This window comes from Aquarana catesbeiana, linkage group LG01 (genome assembly GCF_042186555.1).
Source record: "Aquarana catesbeiana isolate 2022-GZ linkage group LG01, ASM4218655v1, whole genome shotgun sequence".
NCBI lineage: Eukaryota > Metazoa > Chordata > Amphibia > Anura > Ranidae > Aquarana > Aquarana catesbeiana.
In genome coordinates, this window is record NC_133324.1 from 200,697,666 (window position 1) to 200,721,536 (window position 23,871).

The 23,871-nt window shown below is 42.5% G+C and overlaps 1 protein-coding gene across 2 annotated transcripts in view; it reads right to left on the reverse strand.

The window, feature by feature from the left end:
- The window catches only part of DTWD2 (DTW domain containing 2), a 463,405-nt gene extending 450,995 nt beyond the window's left edge, over positions 1-12,410 (reverse strand). The window contains exons 1-2 of one of the 2 annotated variants that reach the window (XM_073624665.1): positions 12,200-12,410; positions 10,330-10,658 (exon numbers count right to left, since the gene is read on the reverse strand). The gene's annotated coding sequence lies outside the window, so the exon portion shown is untranslated. The remainder of the gene's footprint in view (positions 1-10,329; positions 10,659-12,199) is intronic. The other variant, XM_073624664.1, reaches the window with a different exon arrangement.
- Between the last annotated feature and the right edge of the window lie 11,461 nt (positions 12,411-23,871).

The following is a 23,871-nucleotide window of genomic DNA, read 5'->3' on the forward strand; positions in this document are numbered from 1 at the left end:
AAGAAATACACAAATCTGGAACTTACAAAGTTCAACTTTTGTAGAAATTGAAGGCAATATCAGACATAAGTATTTAGAAACTGTGTTTGATATTTCGTTCAGATGGAGTGAAGTCACCCCTAGAAAAGCCAAATTTTGAAGATGCACACAAATTGCCGAATGTCAACATGTGCTAGCTGCCATCATGGGGGATCAAGGGACGTGTTTTGGGGGTGCAACCCCTTCCTCTCAGCTACTTTATTATTGAGGAAGGGGTTGCACCCCCAAAACGCCTACATTGATCTCCTGTGATGGCAGATAGCACATGTTGACACACTGTGTGCATCCTCAAAATTTGGCTTTTCTCGAATATGTCAAAAAATCTGAAAAATCTTTCCATGCAAAAAAAAAAAATAAGGGATTTGGAGGAGTTTTAAACTCTCCCTAAAACATCAATGTTCTTCATTTTGTTTTTAACATCATTGATGTTTTTCTGGATGTTTTCCAAGTCCCTATTACACCCCATGATCTCTCCGATCAGGATCTGGACACTCTCACTGGTGAAATGACCTGGATCCACAACATCACGATCACCTAAAAATACAAAAACAAAAACACACCATGTATTATAAATCTGCCGTAATCCATCTCTTACCTGAGCCTGTGGTCGCAGACACTCACCTGTTGTGGTGACTATTTCCACCACGTCTCCCTCCTCCTCCTCCTGTTGACTTTGGTAGATTTCCACTTCCTCATGAGGTGGGGGGTCTGTGGTCTCCTCGGATGAGTGGTGTCCTCCGAGTCTTTTCTCCCCTATGTAAAAAAACACAGATATTTTATGACAGAAATAGGAACAAAAAACATTGCTTGGAAATGGGGTACAATTGTCTGTTTTGGCAGAGTTCCAAGATAAAGAAATATTTTTGTCACTTTGTCAAGCTTGAATACCTGTTTTATACAAGCTTCACAGATGTAGTCACCCCTATAGTATACACTGGAGCACCTGTGTGGGCCCCCTAATAAAAAGGGTGTTCTGGTGTCCCACACTAGTGCTAGAGTGTCCAGATGTGTAAACAGCTGCTGAGCGTCCTCTCCTTACACAGAATCCAGTTTGCATTACATTCTAGTTACAAACCCATCTAGACACCAAAATTATTTTTAGAGAAGTAGGCTAGCAAAAATGTATTCAAATGCATATGGCCAAAACAATGGTGTTTTCTAGGCCTAATGAACAATGTTTCTGACGAACGAACAATGTGCCCATGAACATGAAAGTTGCCATTTTAAACTGTACAACAGTAAAGAAAAGCACTTGGAGCAGCACAAACGTAATAAAAATAACGAATAGGAACACAGGACAACTACTTACTTTTTTGCAGCACTCTCCTGATCCTTCTATACTGATCGTGCTCCCTTAATTTGAGGTCCGACCACCGCTTCCTGAGTTGCTCCTTCGATCGTCGTACCCCAAAATTCCAGTGCAGACTCTTGACTACTTTCGCCATGATCTTGGCCTTTCTGACATTGGGGTTGGGGTAAGGTTTATACTTCCCGTCATAGTCGGCCCTTTTCAAGATGTCCACCATCTCCAACATCTCCCCAAAAGGACATATTTGAGGCCTTAAATCGTCTCCTCGGGGATCGGGATGTTTCTGGCTCCGGGCTTTCCTCCTCCTCACGTTGCTGTAATTAGCACGCACCTGCTGTTGCTTCCGCCGTGTGCTCTTCCCCCACTGCGTCGAACGAGAAGGGGCGGGAAATAGACTAGAAAGAACATCAGGGGCGGGCGGAGTCTCACGCATGCACAGGGTATATAAAGCGTAACACGCGTGCGTAGTACGTACGATCTGTGAGCGGAGGAAGGAGTTTTGGAAGCGCCGATCGTGATAACGAAGGTAACATTTAAACTTGGGCCTATACTGATTCTAGATTGAGGCCTATATTGGGACAAGATTAGGAGACTTTAGCCTGACATTAGGGTTTGTCTTGTGTATTACAAATAAAATGGATGGCTTCAATGACCACAACTTCCTCCACCTGTTCATAAACAAATACAGGGAGCTGCCCTGTCTGTGGCAGATCAAACACCCCCAATACAACAATAAACAAAAGAGACAGGCAGTGCTGGAGAAACTGCTGGAGTTGGTGAAGCCGGTGGTCCCCACAGCAAACATCCCTTATTTAAATCATCAAGCAAGAAGAAAGTTCCCCTAGTGGTGGACTTTAAAGGCACGTATATATGAATATAGGAGGAGATTTGAAATGTATAGAAAAATCATTTATTCATTTCAGAAACATTTTTTAAAAAAATATCAACAACAGTATGACTATAGCAAATAGTAAAAGGAATGCGGTTTATGCATTTATACATATGTTGGACACTGATACCAATATATTTGCACCCGACGCGTTTCGGAGAGATTGAGCTTCCTTCTTCAGGGGTGGGTGTAAGTTATATCAAGGGTTTCTAAATTGGAGATAATGTATTTAACAAAGAGATCATGAGTAAGTGTACATCTCAGGCTTTTACAGATAAAAGTACATATCATGTTTACATTGCACTCACATTGGTAATATGTAGCTTGGCTTCGCATTCCAAACAAGGAGTTAAAAACAGAGGCGTTGACACTGTCTGCCCATCCGGTGTGTTTCCCAATTGCGATCAATACGGGTTAACTATCATACCCAAGGTATTAATGTTTCATGTGTAGCAAGTACAGATGACTAGGTAGAAGATATGTGGATAGGTTTAATTCCTCATATAATATAGAGGAGAAAGCCCGTATATGTAGGGCATAGAAAAGTGTTGGATCTGAGGTTCCACTGAGGCCAGATGCGGGTCCTATAAAGTATAGAAATGTAGAAGTATGTAATAAACGATTTCAGGTGTAACTTATTTGTAAGAAAAAAGGGGGATTTTTGTAGTAATGGGGGTACAACATACCTGATCCGGCCAATGTAGAAAATTTAGGAAAGAGTCATGAGAGTAACTGGTATACGTTATGTATCCAATTTAGAAACCCTTGATATAACTCACACCCACCCCTGAAGAAGGAGGCTCAATCTGTCCGAAACGCGTCGGGTGCAAATATATTGGTATCAATGTCCAACATATGTATAAATGCATAAACCGCATTCCTTTTACTATTTGCTATAGTCAAACTGTTGTTGATATTTTTTTTTTAAATGTTTCTGAAATGAATAAATGATTTTTCTATACATTTCAAATCTCCTCCTATATTCATATATACGTGCCTTTAAAGTCCACCACTAGGGGAACTTTCTTCTTGCTTGATGATTTAACTATTGGACGTGGCACATTTTGCAGTCAATAAGCCGACTAATAATCTCCGTTTCAAATAAATTGGTAGTAGATACTGCTCCCCGCCTTTAGATTGGCAATTGCTACTGCGCACCTACTTGGTACTCTCTAGAGTTTTTACTAACCATTGAAGATATTTTCTTTCCCCATTTCAAAATCTATCTCTATCTCTATCTCTATCTCTATCTCTATCTCTATCTCTATCTCTATCTCTATCTCTATCTCTATCTCTATCTCTATCTCTATCTCTATCTCTATCTCTATCTCTATCTCTATCTCTATATATATATATATATATATATATATATATATATATATATTTTACAAATAAGAGGCAAAATGACCAACTTTACAGGTGATGAATGGGAAACACTCATGGAAGGGTATTTAAAAGATTTCGGAGATAAAGAATCTGTTGATTCCGAAATTTCCTCACTTTTCTCCAGACTTTCTAGGACCCTGGAGAAAAAAAATCACTATTTTACTGGCATGTCAGGTCCTTTCAGGATTATATCAAAGAGGATATTAATCCTGCAGGATTGCGAGTCCAGATCTTCCCGACAATAGAAGGTCTGGACACGGAATTTAAAACCAAATGGGAGCAAGCCCTGCGGGCATGTTCACAAAGTTTGATGGAAATATTGATTGAAGAATACAGAAAAAAGATCCAGTACCCTAGATACAGATATCGTAGCTCTCTGCAACAAACTACAACAGCTGAAAACCCAGAGACCCCTCACTAATAAAGAGGACAGACTCAAATTACACTTAGAAACATTCAACAAGGACATACTTATAAAAAAACGACAAAAACTTACTCGGGACAGAAACGCCTTCAGATATGGGAAGGCATACAAATGGGCCCAAAATAGACCAAACCAGAATAAAAATTACCAACACCAGGGACACCAAAGCACCCCTTCACAATCCACCTCCAACTTACCTCAAACCCATACCCAAACTTCTCAAAAAACAAATATAGGACAGAGCACTAAACGTACTTTTCGTGGAGACCCTAAGGAGGGTCAACAGGCAAAGAAACCAACCCTTGATATCCCTATGAAACTTAAATCCCTTATACCTACACACGAGTTAACCAAGAAAGCACCAAATACACAAATCAGCACACATACCCCAGGAAGTGAACCCACCCCCCAGTCAAACCCTTCAACTGTCACATCACTAGACACTATTTTCAATGACCCATCTTTTTTTAGAAAAAATCTTGATGAGTGTACAACCTACACAATCCAACCCCAATACCTACACCCAAATAGCGCTGTAACTGTCCCAACTGTTGGTCAAGAACAGGAGTTGAATGATTTAAATATAATTAACCTTTCATCTTACAAACTTTCTCACGATGAAACTGCCGTCCTCAGAAAAGGTCTAAACTTTTGCCCCAATCAAGATTTGGATAAATTTGAGATCTAAAAAGACCTCCAACTCTTAATACGCAAACTGATTCTAAAAAAACTCTACCACAAACAGGAAGGACCAAACGACTTTACCCCACAAGAACACCAAGCACTAAAGCAATTGGTGTCCCTCCTTGATGAGAATGATCCAACTGATCTCATAGATGAGATCAACCTCTCTCAAATTCTAGAATCCATCGAAACTCCTGATGAACTTTGTAGGGGAAACAAATCCACACTAAAAAAGAAATCGGACTTTTGTCCGGCACCCAGTACCCATCCGAACGCAGTAGCCTTCCTAAAATTAGTCGATAAAGAACTAGACAAGATAAAAACTCATACTAGACTTCCTAGGAACTTAACTAGAAGTGAAACAGCAGCACTCAAAACACTGTCAAATAACGACCAAATTATAATAAAAAACGCGGATAAGGGTGGGAATATTGTGGTGCAAAATAAGGAGAACTACATCAAGATGTGCAATAGAATACTAAACAACCCAGAGTGGTATCGCCAAATACCGGCAAGCTTGGTCAAAAAATACAACCAGGACTTCTATACACTAGTAGACACGGCCTACTCCAACTCGACAATCACAAAGTCTCTATGGGAATTCATTAGGAACAATTTTCCCCGTACACCGGTTTTCTATTCACTACCAAAGGTCCATAAAGATATAAAGAACCCCCCTGGTAGACCTATCATCTCCGGGATAGGGGCGATTAGCGAGAATGCTAGCAAACTGTTAGACGAAGTTTTGAAACCATTTGTTTACTCCTTACCTTCTTTTGTCAAAGATACGGTGCACTTTCTGCAAATTATTGATAAATTGGAAATTCCAGAATATGCAAGCTTTGTGACAATTGACGTCGAGTCTCTATATAGCTCTATCCCCCATGAGAAGGGTGTAGCAGCCATTAAACATGTCCTTCGCACAGCTAGAGACATAGATCCCACATATGGAGAGTTCATCATCTCATTACTAGAATTTATTCTGAGCCACAATGTTTTTACCTTTAACGGCTCCCACTACCTCCAGGTGCAGGGGGTTGCGATGGGGACATGTTGTGCCCCATCGTATGCCAACCTGTACCTGGGGGAGTGGGAGGCCATGTTTTTGAGTGACGAAAGTCTATCGATGTATACGGACCACATACGTGGATGGTACCGATACATCGATGACCTGTTCATTATATGGGATGGATCGATCGATCTCCTCCAACAATGCCTACTGAGAATGAATCGGAATTAATTTAACCTTAACTTTACAATGTAATTTGACAAGCAATGTGTCACGTTTTTGGATGTGGAGATCTCTAGAGGAGATGGAGGTAAAATTATGAGTAAACTATATAGGAAACCTACTGCAAGTAACGCAATTTTGCATGCTACGAGTTTCCACCCAAAACCCCTCCTTGATTCAATTCCATATAGCCAGTATCTTAGAGTGAGACGCAACTTCTCTAATGATGACACCTTTAAGATGGAAGCAAACAAGTTACGTGACAGACTATTAATACGAGGCTGCTCTCATGCGTTACTCAAACGCTCTTTCAAAAAAGCCCTTATGCAACCAAGAAATGAGCTACTGCACTCTGAAAAAATAAACAAAACTGGCAAAAAAGATACAGACACTATTAGGATCATCACAAAATACAGTAACCAACATAGACAAGTCCGGAATATTGTAGAAAGATACTGGCATATGCTACAATATGACCCGACTTTGGGGCCCTTTGTTCCACAGAAACCCCTTTTCACCTTTAAACATACCTCCTCTCTAAGAGACAAAGTCACTACGAGCGAATTTAAGGGGGAAGTAGATAAACACTGCAAATACAAGGGAACCTTTAGATGCGGAGATTGTAGCTATTGCAAGTATATGCTCACAGACAGAAACCCAACCCTCCCTAATGGCCAGCTTTTCCATCCCAAACACTTTGCTAATTGTAAAACATATGGTGTGGTCTATATGCTCCTGTGCGAATGTACATGCTTCTACATAGGAAAAACCAAAACAGAATTTCGGAAGAGAGCATATAGACACATCTTGAGTATGCAAACTTGTGACCCTGATCTCCCACTTGGGAGACACACTACAATAGTGCATGGGGGCAAATTTCCAAGAATCAAATTTCTTATTCTAGACCGGATACATCCGGGACCTAGAGGAGGTGACTGGAACAAGGCACTGTTACAGTTAGAATCCCGCTGGATATACAATTTAAAGGCTACCCAGCCCCCAGTTTTGAACGAAACCAAAAACATCTCTCTAGCATCCATGCTCTCTCCCTATAATTGTCACTAAAAAAACATATATAACATCTCTCTAAGTTATGTAACTCTTATATGCATTTATTTTGATCACTGCTCAACATATTTGGAGTCTCCAATATATATACAACTTCAGTCTGTAACTTGCTTCTCCATATGCTAAATATAAGGGATATGTTTTTAAGATTGACGCATTTACAGGTTTTTTACTGTACATGTATATGTTAAAACACATGATGAATGGTTATGTTGCGGCTACCTTAGCCTATGTAGTTTTCCTTGGATTAGTGTAACTCATAGATGTAATTGTATCTATTATGTTTTACAGCCTGTTTTTCATTACATGAATAATTTCAGCCTGTAAAATATTTTTTATCATATAGTGCAATCTATGTATGTATCTACAGCATCTACTTCTTGTAATCTGCTTTCATTACATGAGAAATCCCAGCCTGTAATACTGTCAGCCAGCGTTGTTTTTCCCAAAATTGTGATCTACATGCTTTTTATCTATATATGGCAACTTGTGCCTTCAATATTCCTATTGGTGATCTGCGGTTTACCCGGCACACAAAGCCGCCTGAGCGTCCTTGGCTCTTGGCGGCGTTGTGTGAGGACACAGTGTTGTTGACACTGTCCTCCATCTTGCGACCCCGGCGGGCATGCGCAGTCCGCCGGGGAAGCCAGACGTGTCGGCGGGTGTAGTGGGCGTGGCCGCGCCTCATCGCGGATGCTTGCGCATGCGCAATGGGGACCTGGCGGCGTTCGCTCCACCCGGGGGGCCATTCTGAGCGCGTCTGTCCCTCCCCTGCCACAATCAGCTGTTGGCAATTACATCAGCAGCTGATTGGTAGGGAGGGCTTTATATGCTCTCACATAGCCCAGAACGAGCGTCCGCTCTTGTGTGCAGGACGCTGTCGGTCTGGGCTGATGTCAAAAAAGTATACACTATACTAAAAGTGAGTATCCTATTACATTACCTACTACCCTCATCTAATTCACATGCTGCCTCTGCCATTCCCAATAAACACACTATGCATACCTCTACTTTTACTTCCACGCTGCTCTATTTACACAAATCTATCGCTGCAGCTGTGAGAGACTTTCTATAGCTGCTCCCTCTCTCCTCTATTCCCCTTTTGTTCTTTTTCTTTGTCCCCTTCTTTCTCTCTGTCTTTGTCTCCCCTTCTTCTTTTTTCCCTCCTTTCCCCCCCCCTCCCCATTCTCCCCTCTCTCTTTTCCCATCCCCCCCCCCCCCCCGTTTTTCATCTTTCTTTTTTTTTTTCCTTTTTTCTTCTTTTTTCTTTCTTCCTTCTTTGTTTTTTTGTTTTTCTTCTCCTTTTCTTTTTTTTTTTCTTCCCCCCCCCCCCTCTTTTCTTCACCAATCTGATCTACATCTAATCAATCACTACTACCCTACCTAGGACAACCCAGACATATCTGGACTATATTAACCCCCTAGATAAACATATATTCGCTATTGTTCACAACCCCTAATTGGATAAATTATTCATTTATCTAATTATATCCTAATTTTTCCCCCTTCCCCCTCTTGTACCATTCTCTTCCAGCCACCTAGGATACATAACGTATACCAGTTACTCTCATGACTCTTTCCTAAATTTTCTACATTGGCCGGATCAGGTATGTTGTACCCCCATTACTACCAAAATCCCCCTTTTTTCTTACAAATAAGTTACACCTGAAATCGTTTATTACATACTTCTACATTTCTACACTTTATAGGACCCGCATCTGGCCTCAGTGGAACCTCAGATCCAACACTTTTCTATGCCCCACATATACGGGCTTTCTCCTCTATTATATGAGGAATTAAACCTATCCACATATCTTCTACCTAGTCATTTGTACTTGCTACACATGAAACATTAATACCTTGGGTATGATAGTTAACCCGTATTGATCGCAATTGGGAAACACACCGGATGGGCAGACAGTGTCAACGCCTCTGTTTTTAACTCCTTGTTTGGAATGCGAAGCCAAGCTACATATTACCAATGTGAGTGCAATGTAAACATGATATGTACCTTTATCTGTAAAAGCCTGAGATGTACACTTACTCATGATCTCTTTGTTAAATACATTATCTCCAATTTAGAAACCCTTGATATAACTCACACCCACCCCTGAAGAAGGAGGCTCAATCTCTCCAAAACGCGTCGGGTGCAAATATATTGGTATCAATGTCCAACATATGTATAAATGCATAAACCGCATTCCTTTTACTATTTGCTATAGTCATACTGTTGTTGATATTTTTTTTTTTAAATGTTTCTGAAATGAATAAATGATTTTTCTATACATTTCAAATCTCCTCCTATATTCATATATACGTGCCTTTAAAGTCCACCACTAGGGGAACTTTCTTCTTGCTTGATGATTTAACTATTGGACGTGGCACATTTTGCAGTCAATAAGCCGACTAATAATCTCCGTTTCACATCCCTTATTTAAAGGCCAAAATTGGCGGCCTGAGGAGCACTTATCTTAGGGAGCGCAAGAAGGTCCAGGATTCCCAGAGATCAGGAGCTGCAGCAGATGACATTTATGTCCCCAGGTTCTGGTACTATGAGAGACTGCGATTTCTGTCAGACCACACTGAAGTCAGGGAATCCCACTCAACCCTTCCTTCCACTCTTCCTTCCACCCCAGCTGAGGCTTCCGATGTCCAACCTGGGACTTCCAGCCAGGAAGAAGTGGAGGAGCTCAACTGGAGCCAGGTATAGCATTCTTCTACAGATTTCTGGTCAATAAATAATGTTCACTAGATGTTATTATTGATCACTAATTGCCGATTTAATAGTGTTTTACATATCAATAGACAGTAATGGGCAAAAATAATTGGGACAAGAATGAAATGCTGGGCTGACAATAACAGAATGACAATCTGTTATATTTCTTAACATTCAATTTGCAACAGTCGTGAGATGAAAAGTGTGTGTGATTGATGAAGAAAAAACTAAAACGATGTCCCTTTTTCATACACAGGAAGACCTCAGCCAGGAGGAGGCTGTGGAATGTGGCAGCCGGGAGGAGGCGGGGGTAAGTGGCAGCCAGGAGGAGGCCGGGCCCAGTAGGAGCCTGACCGAATCGCAGGTTCCTACCCTCCGCCTTCCAAACAAAATATCCAGGAAGGGGAATAACGTGCAGGATTCAGCACTCAGGCTGATTCAGGAGGCTTCTGCGTCCCTCAGAGCCACCCCCACTCCTGAAGAGGCCTTTGCCTGCATGGCTGCCACAAAACTGCAGGGCATGCAGGAGGGTCAACGCCTCATGTGTGAGGACATTCTTTATAAAGCCTTAACTAATACCCACCTGTGTGAGTTCGACCATCCTCCTCCTCCTGCCACAACTCCACCACCACCACAGACACAGCATGGAAGGAAGACCAGAGAGTGATGACCTGGGTTCAGTCTGGTCTGACAAAAGATGCAGGCTCTTGTATGACCACAGCCTGGGGACACAGATGTCATCTGCTGCTGTTCAGGATCTCTTGGACTTCTGGACCAGACTGCACTCCCTTAGATATGGACTCCTCAGGCCACCAATTTTTGCCGGAAATAATTGATGTGTGCCCTGGGGGCCAAAGGCTTCGCCAATTTCTGCTGTTTCTCCAGCGCTGCCTCCCTCTTTGGTTATGAGCCCTTAATAAAATATTTTTTGTTTCAATTATACTCGCCTATGTGTGTTTTCCTTCAAAAAGGACAGTTTGTTTGTGGTGAGGCAGGTACATTTCAAAAATACAATGTCAAATTAACAAGAGACACCAAACAATCTCCTTGAGATTAAATAATACAAGATAATAATGGTGTTGTGGTAACTTGACACACAAAAATATTCTGGAGTAAAAAAAAAAAAAAAAAAAAAAAAAAAAAGGATCAGGCTTGAAAAAAATACTAACCAAAAAAAAAAAAAAAATTAAAATTTTTTAGTCAGATGTGACAAATCCAAATATTATATTGATGAAATCAACAGAAATAAGGAAGAAAGAAGTTTGTGAGAACTCTGTGTGAATATGAGCAGCAAAACTACTTCATTCTTCTAGCATTATAAAGAAGAAGAGAATGCGCTGCATTAAACAAATTTATAACATTGCAGCGTGACAAAAGTGCTATATCCATTCCGAACGCTAATTTTACCAGACCGAGCTGTTCCGTCTCGGAATTTCTTCTGAGCATGAGTGGCACTTTGTGCGTAGGAATTGTCCACACACGGTCAGAATTGACTTGATCGGATTTTGTTGTCGGAAAATTTTATAGCCTGCTCTCAAACTTTGTGTGTCGGAAAATCCATTGGAAAAAGTCAGATGGAGCCCACACACGATCGGAATTTCCGACAACAAGCTCCAATCGCACATTTTCCGTCGGAAAATCCGACTGTGTGTACAGGGCATTAATGATAACAATAAACAGGAGAAATAAAGAGGGTGAATCTCCGTAACGGGGGTATAGACAGCAATAGAAACTGACAGGTAATCTAAGCCCTCTCTACTCAAAACTTAAAAATAAATATTTTGCCTTTGCGGCTGGCCATACATTATACAATTGACTTGTACAATTTTCATTTAGATTTACCAAAACCATATTATATGAGGTCAAACCTAAACTCCTTTAATTTGTATGCAATCAGGCAGGCCCTTGCATCACACAGTTGAAGATAAATCTAAAGGAAATCGAATAAGAAAGTTGTATAATATATGGTCAGATACACAATACATACTTGCATAGTTGTTTTTTTTTTTTTTTTTTTTAACCAGAGTTTAGTGTTACTTTAATATTAACACCATATAGACATAAAAATAAAGCTTTCATTCACGCGGGGTGATTTAATCAGTGCCTTTTGCAGGGCTGTGTTTTACTGACACGGGGATGCATAGTCTCACTGTTGTCTATTGGGATGCAGCAGCTGCACAGACACAGTCGCTGCTCCCAGGGTAACATCCATGTGTTTGTGTTGAGGGCCATGCACCTGCACCCTTATGGGTGTCACATGGGGAGCAGTGGCTGTGTCCATGCAGCCACTGTGTCCCAAATGACAGCTATGGGACTGCCGTTACCTGTGCATCCCTGTCCCGGTACACAGCTCTGGACGGGCCTGGGTGTGATCATCCCATGTGAATGAGGTCTTATTGATCACTGTACAGGAAAGCACTGACATAGATACATAGTGTACAGAACATGCTTACCACCAGTAGAGCACCAAACACACTGCAAAAGTGGGTATCAAGGGTTAATAGTGATATCCACAAATCCGCAGTGCTCCTTCATCACAGACATGGCCATACAATGAACGCACACAGTGCCTGAACTGTAGATCACTCTCACACTGCTCTCAGACTTGGTGCTGCATTTCCCCACACTGTTACTGTATGTGCTGCTTCCTGGAAACCAAGCCTCACTTTCATTTACCCATAGTGCTTGGGTCTCAGACTTCCTTCCAATTGCTTGGCAACCACAGCTAACAGGAACAGAGATCCAATGAAATGTCAATCAACCAACTTTATTTAAAACAAAGCCAAACTTACATTTGAGTTGCTTGAATCCAGTTTAGGATTGTGCAAAGATTTTCCAGCACAGTCAGCTTTCTCGTGATCACTAGCCCAGTTGGCAGCAAACTCATGATCCTCATCCCAGTCCTCAACATTTCTCCACATCTAGATGGATTGATACACAAAACGTTTCCTATAGGAATCCACCTACTCTTCATTGAAAGAAATATATAAATACTGACAATTAAAAAAAAAAAAAAAAATTATAGATAGATAGATAGATATACACACACACCAATTATTGTTAAAAATCTATTTTAACTCCTATATTTAACTCCTTAGGAGCCAGGGTCTGATGTGTATATATCCAGTCTCTCTCCTATAGTGGTTTAAAGCATATCTATGTGTGGCGCACTACTCCGTTGGGAGCTGCAGTGTTATTCATTACCTTTATGTCAATTTACCCCGCTCTTCCTTCCCATGCAACTTTAACACGCCAGACAGTCTTTGTGCTTTATCAAACTGTAACTTTATTCTTGAACTCTGGTTAAGATAAATGAAGAGAGGATTTGAGATGCCCCTATAAATTCTGGTTCCTGTGTACTTATGCACTACCCGTTTGTGAAATGACCAGCATTACTCTGAATAATGCTGTGGTTAGAGATTACAAAGTCCCAGGCCCTCACCGCCTAATTCTGGACTCTTGCTATCAATCTTTGTCAAATCCGGGAAGTGTCTCTTGCTATGTCCTTGGACATTTAGCAAGTTTGATGGTTTAGCACTACCGGGTTGCACTCCCTTTGCTCACTCCAATCAACAGTCCATGGTACTCACAGAAAGTCCACTCCCAGTTTCCTACGTCCTCTTTACAGCTACTTCTTCCTCCTCATGGTAATGACTGCTCCTGCTATCCAGCACTGGGGTCTCTGAACCACCCAGGCCTTCAAGCCTCCTCCTCCACCCGAACTTCTCCTGACATTCAGCACTGGGGTCTCTGAACCACCCAGGCTTTCAGGCCTCCTCCTGCTGCATTATATAGTTACAGCTTCTGGATCTCCTTGTACTCCCAGATCCTCTCCGGATGGCACGTTCCCCACCCAAAAATCCACCAGCTTCTACATGCTGACCTCCTCTGCTTCCAAACATCCCAAGCAGAACCTCCCAGGAGCATGTGACCTCAGATTATATGCGAGTCCTGCCCCTGCCAATTCAAATTAATGATTGGTCCAGAGCTCTCCATACAAACTGCCTGCCACTCAGGTCCCAAATCCTGCCTCTCTTCCAGAACAATTCCACGAATGAGGGGACATCCTTGAGCCAGAGTGTAGGTGGCCACACCCCCCTCTATTCTGTCACTCACACGCACAAATAAAAAGGCCTAAGGGAAAAATGCAAAGCCTTGGCCAAATTTACTTTTCACTACTTACAAAATAAACTAAGCACCCACCTGAATGGGGTGGGCGCTACATATGGTCAAAATTTAAAATCCTATATTAATTTTCACATATTGCAAATATTTTCAGTCTAGTTCTATTATTTTGAATAATCTTGAAATTTGTAAACTTACTTTATGAAGATCCCCACACACTTACTCCCTTGAAATCTGTGACACTATTCACTATGCCCTTTGAGTAGGCACTGCTGTGTCACACATTTCACAGAGCCTGCCTTCTGAACTACAAAGGTGCCTCATAGGAGGTTGTGTCAGTAAAGAAATCACTGCTTGCAGGCAGCAAAGTACCATGGGACATGTTGTCCTTTGAAATTGGAAGTAAACAGCAAAGGAGATGCTACAAAGCATGCAGGGAATCCAGGAAGTTGTGAAAAGAGATGGGCAGCAGACAGGCAGAATTCACAACATAAAAGGAGATTTTTCCAGTAAACTTATATTGGATTGTTGAATATAACTTTTGCTTGTATTGCTATTACAATACTGATGTTATCAGCTGAAAGTGTACAGTTGCAATAAAAAGTATGTGAACCCTTTTGGAATGATATGGATTTCTGCACAAATTGGTCATAAAATGTGATCTGATCTTCATTTAAGTCACAACAATAGACAATCACAGTCTGCTTAAAATAATAACACACAAAGAATTCAATGTTACCATGTTTTTATTGAACACACCATGTAAACATTCACAGTGCAGGTGGAAAAAGTATGTGAACCCTGGATTTAATAACTGGTTGAACCTACTTTGGCAGCAATAACTTCAACCAAATGTTTCCTGTAGTTGCAGATCAGACGTGCACAACTGTCAGGAGTAATTCTTGACCATTCCTCTTTACAGAACTGTTTCAGTTCAGCAATATTCTTGGGATGTCTGGTGTGAATCGCTTTCTTGAGGTCATGCCACAACATCTTAATCGGGTGGAGGTCAGGACTCTAACTGGGCCACTCCAGAAGGCATATTTTCTTCTGATTAAGCAATTCTGTTGTTGATTTACTTCTATGCTTTGGGTCGTTGTCCTGTTGCAACACCCATCTTCTGTTGAGTTTCAGCTGGTGGACAGATGGCCTTAAGTTCTCCTGCAAAATGCCTTGATAAACTTGGGAATTCATTTCTCCTTTGATGATAGCAATCCGTCCAGGCCCTGATGCAGCAAAGCAGCCCCAAACCATGATGCCCCCACCACCATACTTCACAGTTGGGATGAGGTTTTGATGTTGGTGTGCTGTGCCTCTTTTTCTCCACACAGTGTTGTTAGTTTCTTCCAAACAACTCAACTTTGGTTTCATCTGTCCACAGAATATTTTGCCGGTACTGCTATGGAACATCCAGGTGCTCTTGTGCAAACTGTAAACGTACAGCAACGTTTTTTTTGGACAGCAGTGGCTTCCTCTGTGGTATCCTCCCATGAAATCCATTCTTGTTTAATGTTTTACGTATCGTAGATTCGCTAACAGGGATGTTAGCATATGCCAGAGACTTTTGTAAGTCTTTAGCTGACACTCTAGGATTCTTCTTCACCTCACTGAGCAGTCTGTGCTGTGCTCTTGCAGTCATCTTTACAGGATGCCCACTCCTAGAGAGAGTAGCAGCAGTGCTGAACTTCCCCATTTATAGACAATTTGTCTTACCGTGGACTGATGAACAGCAAGGTTTTTGGAGATACTTTTATAACCCTTTCAGGGCTTTATGCAAGTCAACAATTCTTAATTGTAGGTCTTCTGAGAGCTCTTTTGTGCGAGGCATCATTCACATGAGGCAATGCTTCTTGTAAAAAGCAAACCCAGAACTGGTGTGTGTTTTTTATAAGGCAGGGCAGCTGTAACCAACACCTCCAATCTCATCTCATTGATTGGACTCCAGTTGGCTGACACCTTACTCTAATTAGCTCTTGGAGATCTCATTAGTCTAGGGGTTCACATACTTTTTTCCACCTGCACTGTGAATGTTTACATGGTGTGTTCAATAAAAACATGGTAACATTTAATTCTTTGTGTGTTATTAATTTAAGCAGACTGTGATTGTCTATTGTTGTGACTTAGATAAAGATCAGATCACATTTTATGACCAATTTGTGCAGAAATCCATATCATTTCAAAAGGGTTCACATACTTTTTATTGCAACTGTATGTTGTGATCGTAGAACTAATTTGAGGGGATCTCTGCGTTTAATTTGAACCCTTTCAACATGCAAGCAGTGTCATAAAAAGCAATGAACATTAACCACTTGCTGACCATCGTACGTATATATACATCCTCTCAGCAAGTGGTTTTAACAGCTGCAACCATGAACTTTTTACAGCTGTCGAACTAATGTGTAAAATAGATCGAGGTTGCTCTACAGCCACCCTATCACTTGTGAAAGTGAAAAGGGCTCCCTTGTGATAGCAATAAGTTTAAATGAAAAAAAAGTGTAAAAAATGCATTTTAATAATATAAGTAAAATAATTAAACCCCCCCCCCGGGGCCCCATGCATGCACGCAAACAGTGTCGGCTGGTGAAGTTTTAGGATGGGGAAGCGCCAGACCCCGTCCTTCCTTTTTGACCCCTCCCACTTGCCAAAAATGGGCATGTTTCAGCAAAATCATGGGAGTGCCTTAAAGGGTGTAGCTCTATGGGGGTGTGGTTAGCATCTGAGATGAACGAGGGTTGGAGGGAGAGAGGGAGGGACAGCAGGCCCAGATTCTACACAACAATAGAAATATGTGTATTCTAGGGAGTTTAACAATCAGCAGATGAAGATACTCCAAACCCCTGCTGTTAGCACTTCAATCATCCCGGCACCATGGTTGTTATGGTGTCAGGATGATTGAAGCGCATTATTTATATTATTACATTGTAATATAAAATGAAATCATTCAACTCACCATAATGCAGAATCAGTGGGAGCCCTGAGCGTGTCACCTGCCACCTCGCCTGCCACCAGATGCCATCAGGTGTCCCCAGCGGAGTCCGTCCTTACATCAGGTGCCCCCAGTGGAGTCTGTCCTTACATCAGGTGCCCCCAGCGGAATCCGTCCTTACATCAGGTTCCCCCCAGCAGAGTCCCTCCTTACATCAGGTGCCCCCAACAGAGTCCCTCCTTACATCTGTGTCCCCATCAGCAAAGTCCCTCCTTACATCTGTGTCCCCATCAGCGGAGTCCCTCCTTAAATTTGTGACCCCATCAGCGGAGCCCTTCCTTACATCTGCGTCCCCATCAGCGGAGCCCCTCCTTACATCTGTGTCCCCATCAGCGGAGCCCTGCTTACATTTGTGTCCCCATCAGCGGAGCCCCTCCTTACATCTGTGTCCCCAGCGGAGTCCCTCTTTACATCATTGTCCCCATCAGCGGAGTCCCTCCTTACATCAGTGGCCTCATCAGCGGAGCCCCTCCTTACATCAGTGTCCCCATCAGTGGAGTCCCTCCTTACATCTGCATCCCCATCAGCGGAGCCCCTCCTTACATCAGTGTCCCCATCAGTGGAGCCCCTCCTTACATCAGTGTCCCCATCAGCGGAGCCCCTCCTTACATCTGTGTCCCCATCAACAGAGTCCCTCCTTACATTAGTGTCCCCATCAGCAGAGCCCCTCCTTACATCAGTGTCCCCATCAGCGGAGCCCCTCCTTACATCTGTGTCCCCATCAGCGGAGCCCCTCCTTACATCTTTACATCTGTGTCCCCAGCAGAGCCCCTCCTTACATCTGTGTCCCCAGCGGAGCCCCTCCTTACAACTGTGTCCCCAGCGGAGTCCCTCCTTACATCTGTGTCCCCAGCGGAGCCCCTCCTTACATCTGTGTCCCCAGCGGAGCCCCTCCTTACATCTGTGTCCCCATCAGCAGAGCAGAGTCCTCCTTACATCTGAGTCCCCATAAGCAGAGCAGAGTCCTCCTCACATCTGTGTCCCCATCAGCACAGCCCTCCTTCATGTCGCGTCTGTCTCTCCCCTTCAGCTGCAGCTAGTTCCTGTCTTTCTCCATGTGTTCAGTGGAGAGGGGAGGGGCCTCCCCTCTCCACTGAACGCAAGGGGATTAGGCAGCAGCCATCTTTTTGTAGCCTGCCAGAAGTGACTTTGTTCTCACACTGAGAACAAAGCACCCGGCCATAGTGATATACTACGGGCGCCGGGTGGATGCTGCTTGGCATAATGGATTGCACCACAAAGCAGCTCCAAACCCTGCCAATGAAGTGCCTCGTCTGCAATCTCGTGATTGCATAGACGTGGTGCTTTCCATAGTGCACTGTGTCCGGCGCCCGAACACAGTGCACTTAAGGACTTTATTTTTTTTTTTTTTGGTGACTGCCTGGGGGGGCGCCCCCTATGGACGGGCCGCCACTGCACGCAAATCCAAATGCACACGTATGTAAACAGTGATTGCACCACACATATGAGTTACTGCCATAACATCAGAGTGAGAACAATAAATCTAGGGCCATTATTCACAATAAAAATGGAATTCCAGCTTACTAGCCTTAAGATGTACACACTTACCTATTTTCAAGCTGCTCCAGTCCAGTCATGTGATCCATCTACCCTGTGTCAGCTGCACGGGAGGGCAGAGAGGGCTCCGACAATAGCTATTAAAGCCGGGGAGGTGATGTCACCCATAGGCTTTGACAGACAACACATTGTCAGCACTCCCTCCTCTTCCCTGAAGCCACATTGGAGACACAGGGGAGCTATAGAAAGTGACTGGACTGAAGTGGCCTGTGAACAGATAAGTAAATGCACTATACTGTACTGTGCTTGTGTGCATACACATTAAATTTAGGCAATTTTTCCCAAAAAATTTGTGTTTGATCATTAACTGTATAAATATAGCGTTTGGCGTAAAAATTTATTTTAGGCAATTTTTCCCAGAAAATTTGTGTTTGATAATTAACTGTATCAATATAGCGTGTGGCATAAAAAACAGCCACCATTTATTCTCCAGGGCCTTTGCTTTCAGAAAATGTATAATGTTTAAGAGTTCTAAGTAATGTTCTGGATTTTAACATGCATAAAAAAAATTTGAAAATTGCCCTGGACAGCAAGTAGTTAAAAGTAATATATAACCCCTTAAGAGCCAGGGTCTGCGGTGTAAAAATCTATTTTTCCTTCAAAAGTTTAAAGTGATTGTTCTTTTTCTTTTTAAAGCGAGACTTTACAAACATGTTATACTTACCTGTCCTGTTGCAGTCGATTTGCACAGAGCAGCCCCTATCCTCCTCTTCTCGGGTTCCTCTTTGGCTCTCCTGGCCCCTCTCTCCTGATGAGTGCCCCCATAGACCAGCAGCTTGCTATGAGGGTACCTGACCCGAGTAGTCAGAGCTCCGTGTATCCATTCAGACACAATGCCCCGACCTGGCCCCGCCCCCCTCTCCCCTGATTGGCTAACTGAGTTTGATTGACAGCCGCGAGAGCCAATGGCGCCGCGGCTGTGCCCCAGCCAATCAGGAGTAGAGTCCCAGACGGCGAGGGAATTGTGGACATTGCTGGAGAGAGAAGGGGCTCAGGGTAAGTATTAGGGGGTGCTGGGGGGCCTGCTACACACAAAAGGTTTTTTTTTATCCTAAAGTGTTACTAAACCCACAAGAGTAAAATCAGTCTGTATATGCAGCATAGCATGCTTGTTATACTCACTGTGGAACTTAACGGGTTTATCCTCTGCATTATGTGAAAAGGCTGTTTTCTCCTGTATGCACAGATCCTCCCCCTCCTGCACTGTCTATCTGGGGAAGGCCAGCTAACACAGGCAGAGTAGCTGACCTGTACATTCTCAGTTGTGTCTTTTATGCTGGAGAGAACAGTTACTTGTTCTCAGAGCTAGCCATGTCACATGATATTGACAGCACAAGTGTGCCTGTATACAAGCTGAAGTGGAATTCTCCTCCTTCCTGAACTCTCAGCACTGAAGAAACTGTGCAGTTTATCATGTAACTGTGGTATACAGATCACCCAAAAAGGTATATAGTGGCAGTATTTTAATGTAAAAAGAAGATTTATAAGCTGTGGGCACTGTGAGGGAGGCAGATGAACTGTTTTCATATTAATGGGTTTTGTAACACTTTAATGCATAGAATGCATTGAGATAAAAACAGAAAATTGTTTCATACTTACCATAATTTTCTTTTCCTGGTGCCTAGCCATGGCAGCATACCTGTGACAAGCCTCGCCTTGGCTCCTCCCTCAGGACCAGTGAATATTATAAAAGAAAAGGATTAGTGCACTCCCAACATTCTACGTAATATAGCATACAGAGGGTGGGATTGTATGCTGCCATGGATAGGCACCAGGAAAATAAATTTACAGTAAGTATGAAACAATTTTCTCTTTTCCTTATGCCTCCATGGCAGCCTACCTGTGAGAAATAACTAGCAGAAATGGGTGGGATGATGCATGGTAAAAGATTTATTTGAAAAAGGATTTAAAATAGTCAAATACCGGCCTGATAGCCTGTCTGCCAATTTCTACAGATGAGAAAGCTGCCGGGTCTACTCTGTAACGTCTTGTAAACACATGTTGGGATGACCATGATGCTAATGGATACGTCTACTCTGGCTGTCCAAGAAGCAGAAAACAATCGGGTAGCATACAGTCCAACTAAAGAGGGGGTTCCCTATCCCTGTACGCCTTCTTAACCAATTTGATTATCCATGAAACTATTGTTCTAGAGCAGAGATCTGCAAACAATGGCTTCCCAGCTGCCACAGAACCACATGTCCCATGAGGTATTTTAAAGCTCTGATATTCACAGACATGACTAGGCATGATGGATACTGCAGTTCCAGAAGGGCCACATTCTGGAGACATCCGCCCTAGATGATGCTTCTTTGCCCCTGTTTTTTTTTGGGGAGGGGGTATTACAAATAGGTTAGATGAAAGTCTGAAGGGAGTTGTGGCTTGAAGATAGTGTGTTAGTACCAAAGTAATATTGTCTTAGTGAAGAAGGTCGAAATTAGAACTAAAAAGATTGGCAGGGCCCAAGGCTCGGAGATAGTAGAGGAAGAGGAGAACTTAGGGATGAATCCATGTACTTTTTGAAGTTCCACTCTATCTGAGTACAGAAAATAATATTATTGTCTTCTGATCCCAGAGCCTGAAGTTCTGATACTCCCCAGCCCGATGCCATTGTCACAAATAAAAATGGTTTCCAAGTGAGATTCTACAAGGATGCTGAATCAGATGGGGCAAAAGGCTGTTTGGATAAGGGCTCCAGAGCGATAGAGAGATCCCAAGTGGGAAAGATTTGTTTTAATGGGTGGGCTTATCTTCTTGACTGTCTTGAAGAATTTGATTATTAAAAGTATTTTTGGCCCATCTCTTGTGGTCACAGCAGAGATTGCCACCAGCTGTACCTTTTAAGCTGCTTAATCCTAATCCTAAATCAGGTATGTTTGCAGGAAGTCAAGGAGTTGGGAGGAAGAGGGTACATCATGACTGAAGCTTTGCCGTTAGCGAAAGATATAAACTTATTCCAAACCTTGTCATACGTATTGTTTGTTGAAGGCTCCTGTGCTTTGAGCAGAGTTGAAACAACTCTGGAGGAACATCCTAATGATTAAAGCCTTTGTGTTTTAACATTCTAATGTGAAGATTCAATCTGTGAGGTTTCTGATGGGTGTGATGCCTCGAGCCAGAAGAAAGGGTATCAGAGGAATGTTTACCGGAAGCTGGACACTAAGATATATTGCCCTAGGGAATCATGGGTCTCTACGCAAATATAGCAGGACTGTTATCACCGTTATTGTTCATACTGCAAGTCTCGAGAAAATTTTCGAGGTAGGAGGAGGCCTAAATTAGATTGCATGCCCAAGGCCTTGACAGGGCATCTATTGCTTCTGCTCAAGGGTGAGGTAGATGTAAAACAAACCTCCGCAGCTTGCTATTGCTTGCTGTAGCAAAAGGATGCAGTGCAGGAAAGGACCACTGGCCCACAATCCAACTGAATAACTTTGGTTGTAAGGACCATTTGTTGGGATCCAGGAATCCTTGGGATAGATGATTGGCGTTTGTGTTTAAGTGGGCTGGAAGATAGACTATTCTTAGGTCCTTCAGATTCCCCTCTGCCCAAATGAAAATGGGTTCCGCCTTGGTGGTGTATGTATGATATTGCAGCTCTATTGTCTATCCGAATCAGAACTGATTTGTCCTTGATCTGAGAGAGCAAATGCTGTCGATGCAGGATAAGCCGCCTGGATTTCCAGGATATTTGTGATGATGTCTGCCGCATTGAACACCCATCTCTCTTGAATCAACATCTGGTTGCAATGTGCTTCCTAGCCTATTGCATTGGTGTCTGTGGTATCTGTGGTCAGGAAGACATGCCTTAATGGATGTGGCTTTACAGGCATCTCCCTCTTTGTCCTCTAGTGCAGACCCCTGTGCATCAAGCTTGTTTGATATATGGACTAGGATAGAAGGTTTGCTCCATTGCTTCAGGAATTATAGATAAAAGGTGCCTGCCCATGGGACCATCTGGATACAAATAGACAAAAATCCCTATTAGGTTGAGTTAGCTCGAGGCTGTTATGTAGGACCATGTCCTTGCTCTCCTTCCTTTCTGAATGATCGCCCACACTTCTGAGATGGCAGGGACACCGTCCCTTTTGCAGTGTTGATTAAGGCAGATAAAAAAAGGCCAGAAGGCCAAACGCTGCGCTAGAAATAGATATGTTATACTTGAAATAAATCAAGTAAAAAGAGCTGCCAGCACCAAAAGTCTGCAATACAAAACCCAAAATCATAAAGTGAAACACAGGTGCAGCGCTACTATCATACAATTAATATTCCCAAAATAACAAAGAAAAATATCGACATCCTGAAATGGTGAAAACAGTCTAAAAATAAAAACTAAAGTGAAGTTCCAACTCCAAAAATTAAAATATCTGTTAACTAATAAGTGAAAACTGTGAGCATTAAATCACCGATATTGTGCTGAAAAAATGAATAAAACATTCAAAGATACAATAGGTAATAAAGCATAAATAAATAAATATATAATATACATTAAAAGGGTAATTAAATATTTAATCTCAGAACCATAGGTGAAAGCAATCTAGATTTGAAAAACTAAGACAAAGTCCCAATGTGAGAAACTGAATAAGTCCCAATAGTCTTGCAAAAAGGAAATTAGCCAGTGAATATTCCAACAAAACAGATCGTGACATAGGATCCCTCATCCAAAGAAGCTGAGCTCCCGAAGTGAGTATGTATTCTCCTTACCGACTGAAAAGACCAATGAATTGGTCTCACCAAGCCCAAGGAATTCCGTCTCCCAAAAACCTAAAGGATATCTGAGGATGCTGGATCGGTATCACTCAAAAGACATAAAGGCAGAAAGAGCTCCCATAGTGTAGTATTTGAGTATAACATTTATTAGGCTCAAAATTACTGCACTTACAGAATGTAGCCTAATAAGCGCGGTATGTCACACAGCTTCACAATGAATCCAAATGGCGACGTCTTCCGAGGCTGAAATACTCAAATGCTACACTATGGGAGCTCCTTCAGTGTTGATTAAGGTGCCTAGACTGGAGAAAAGATGACTAGTTCGATGATTTACCATCCAACCATATCTTGATAGTGTAGGCCACAGCATCCACCTGGCTGGGCTGGATCTTTTGATAAAAGGAGGATATCGTCTCGTTAGTGATAAAAACTGAGATCCAGTTCTCATCCAGAAGCTTGAATAGTGATCAGAGCCCTTGGGCGGGCTCTGAGGGAAGTGCAGGGTCCAAAGGGGAGACTCTGGAATTGTAGATGGACCTGTTCGAACTGAAAATCTCAGATACTTCTGTAACAGTTGTAGTATGAGTGCGTGTAAGTTAACATCCCTGAATCCCCGGGTACATCTAATTCTGCTGTTCTGGGAAATCAAGTCTGACTTTCCTCCTGTGACGTGGAAAATGGCTTTCTGTAACCTTTCTTCAAAGAGTGATTTACCATCAATAAAAC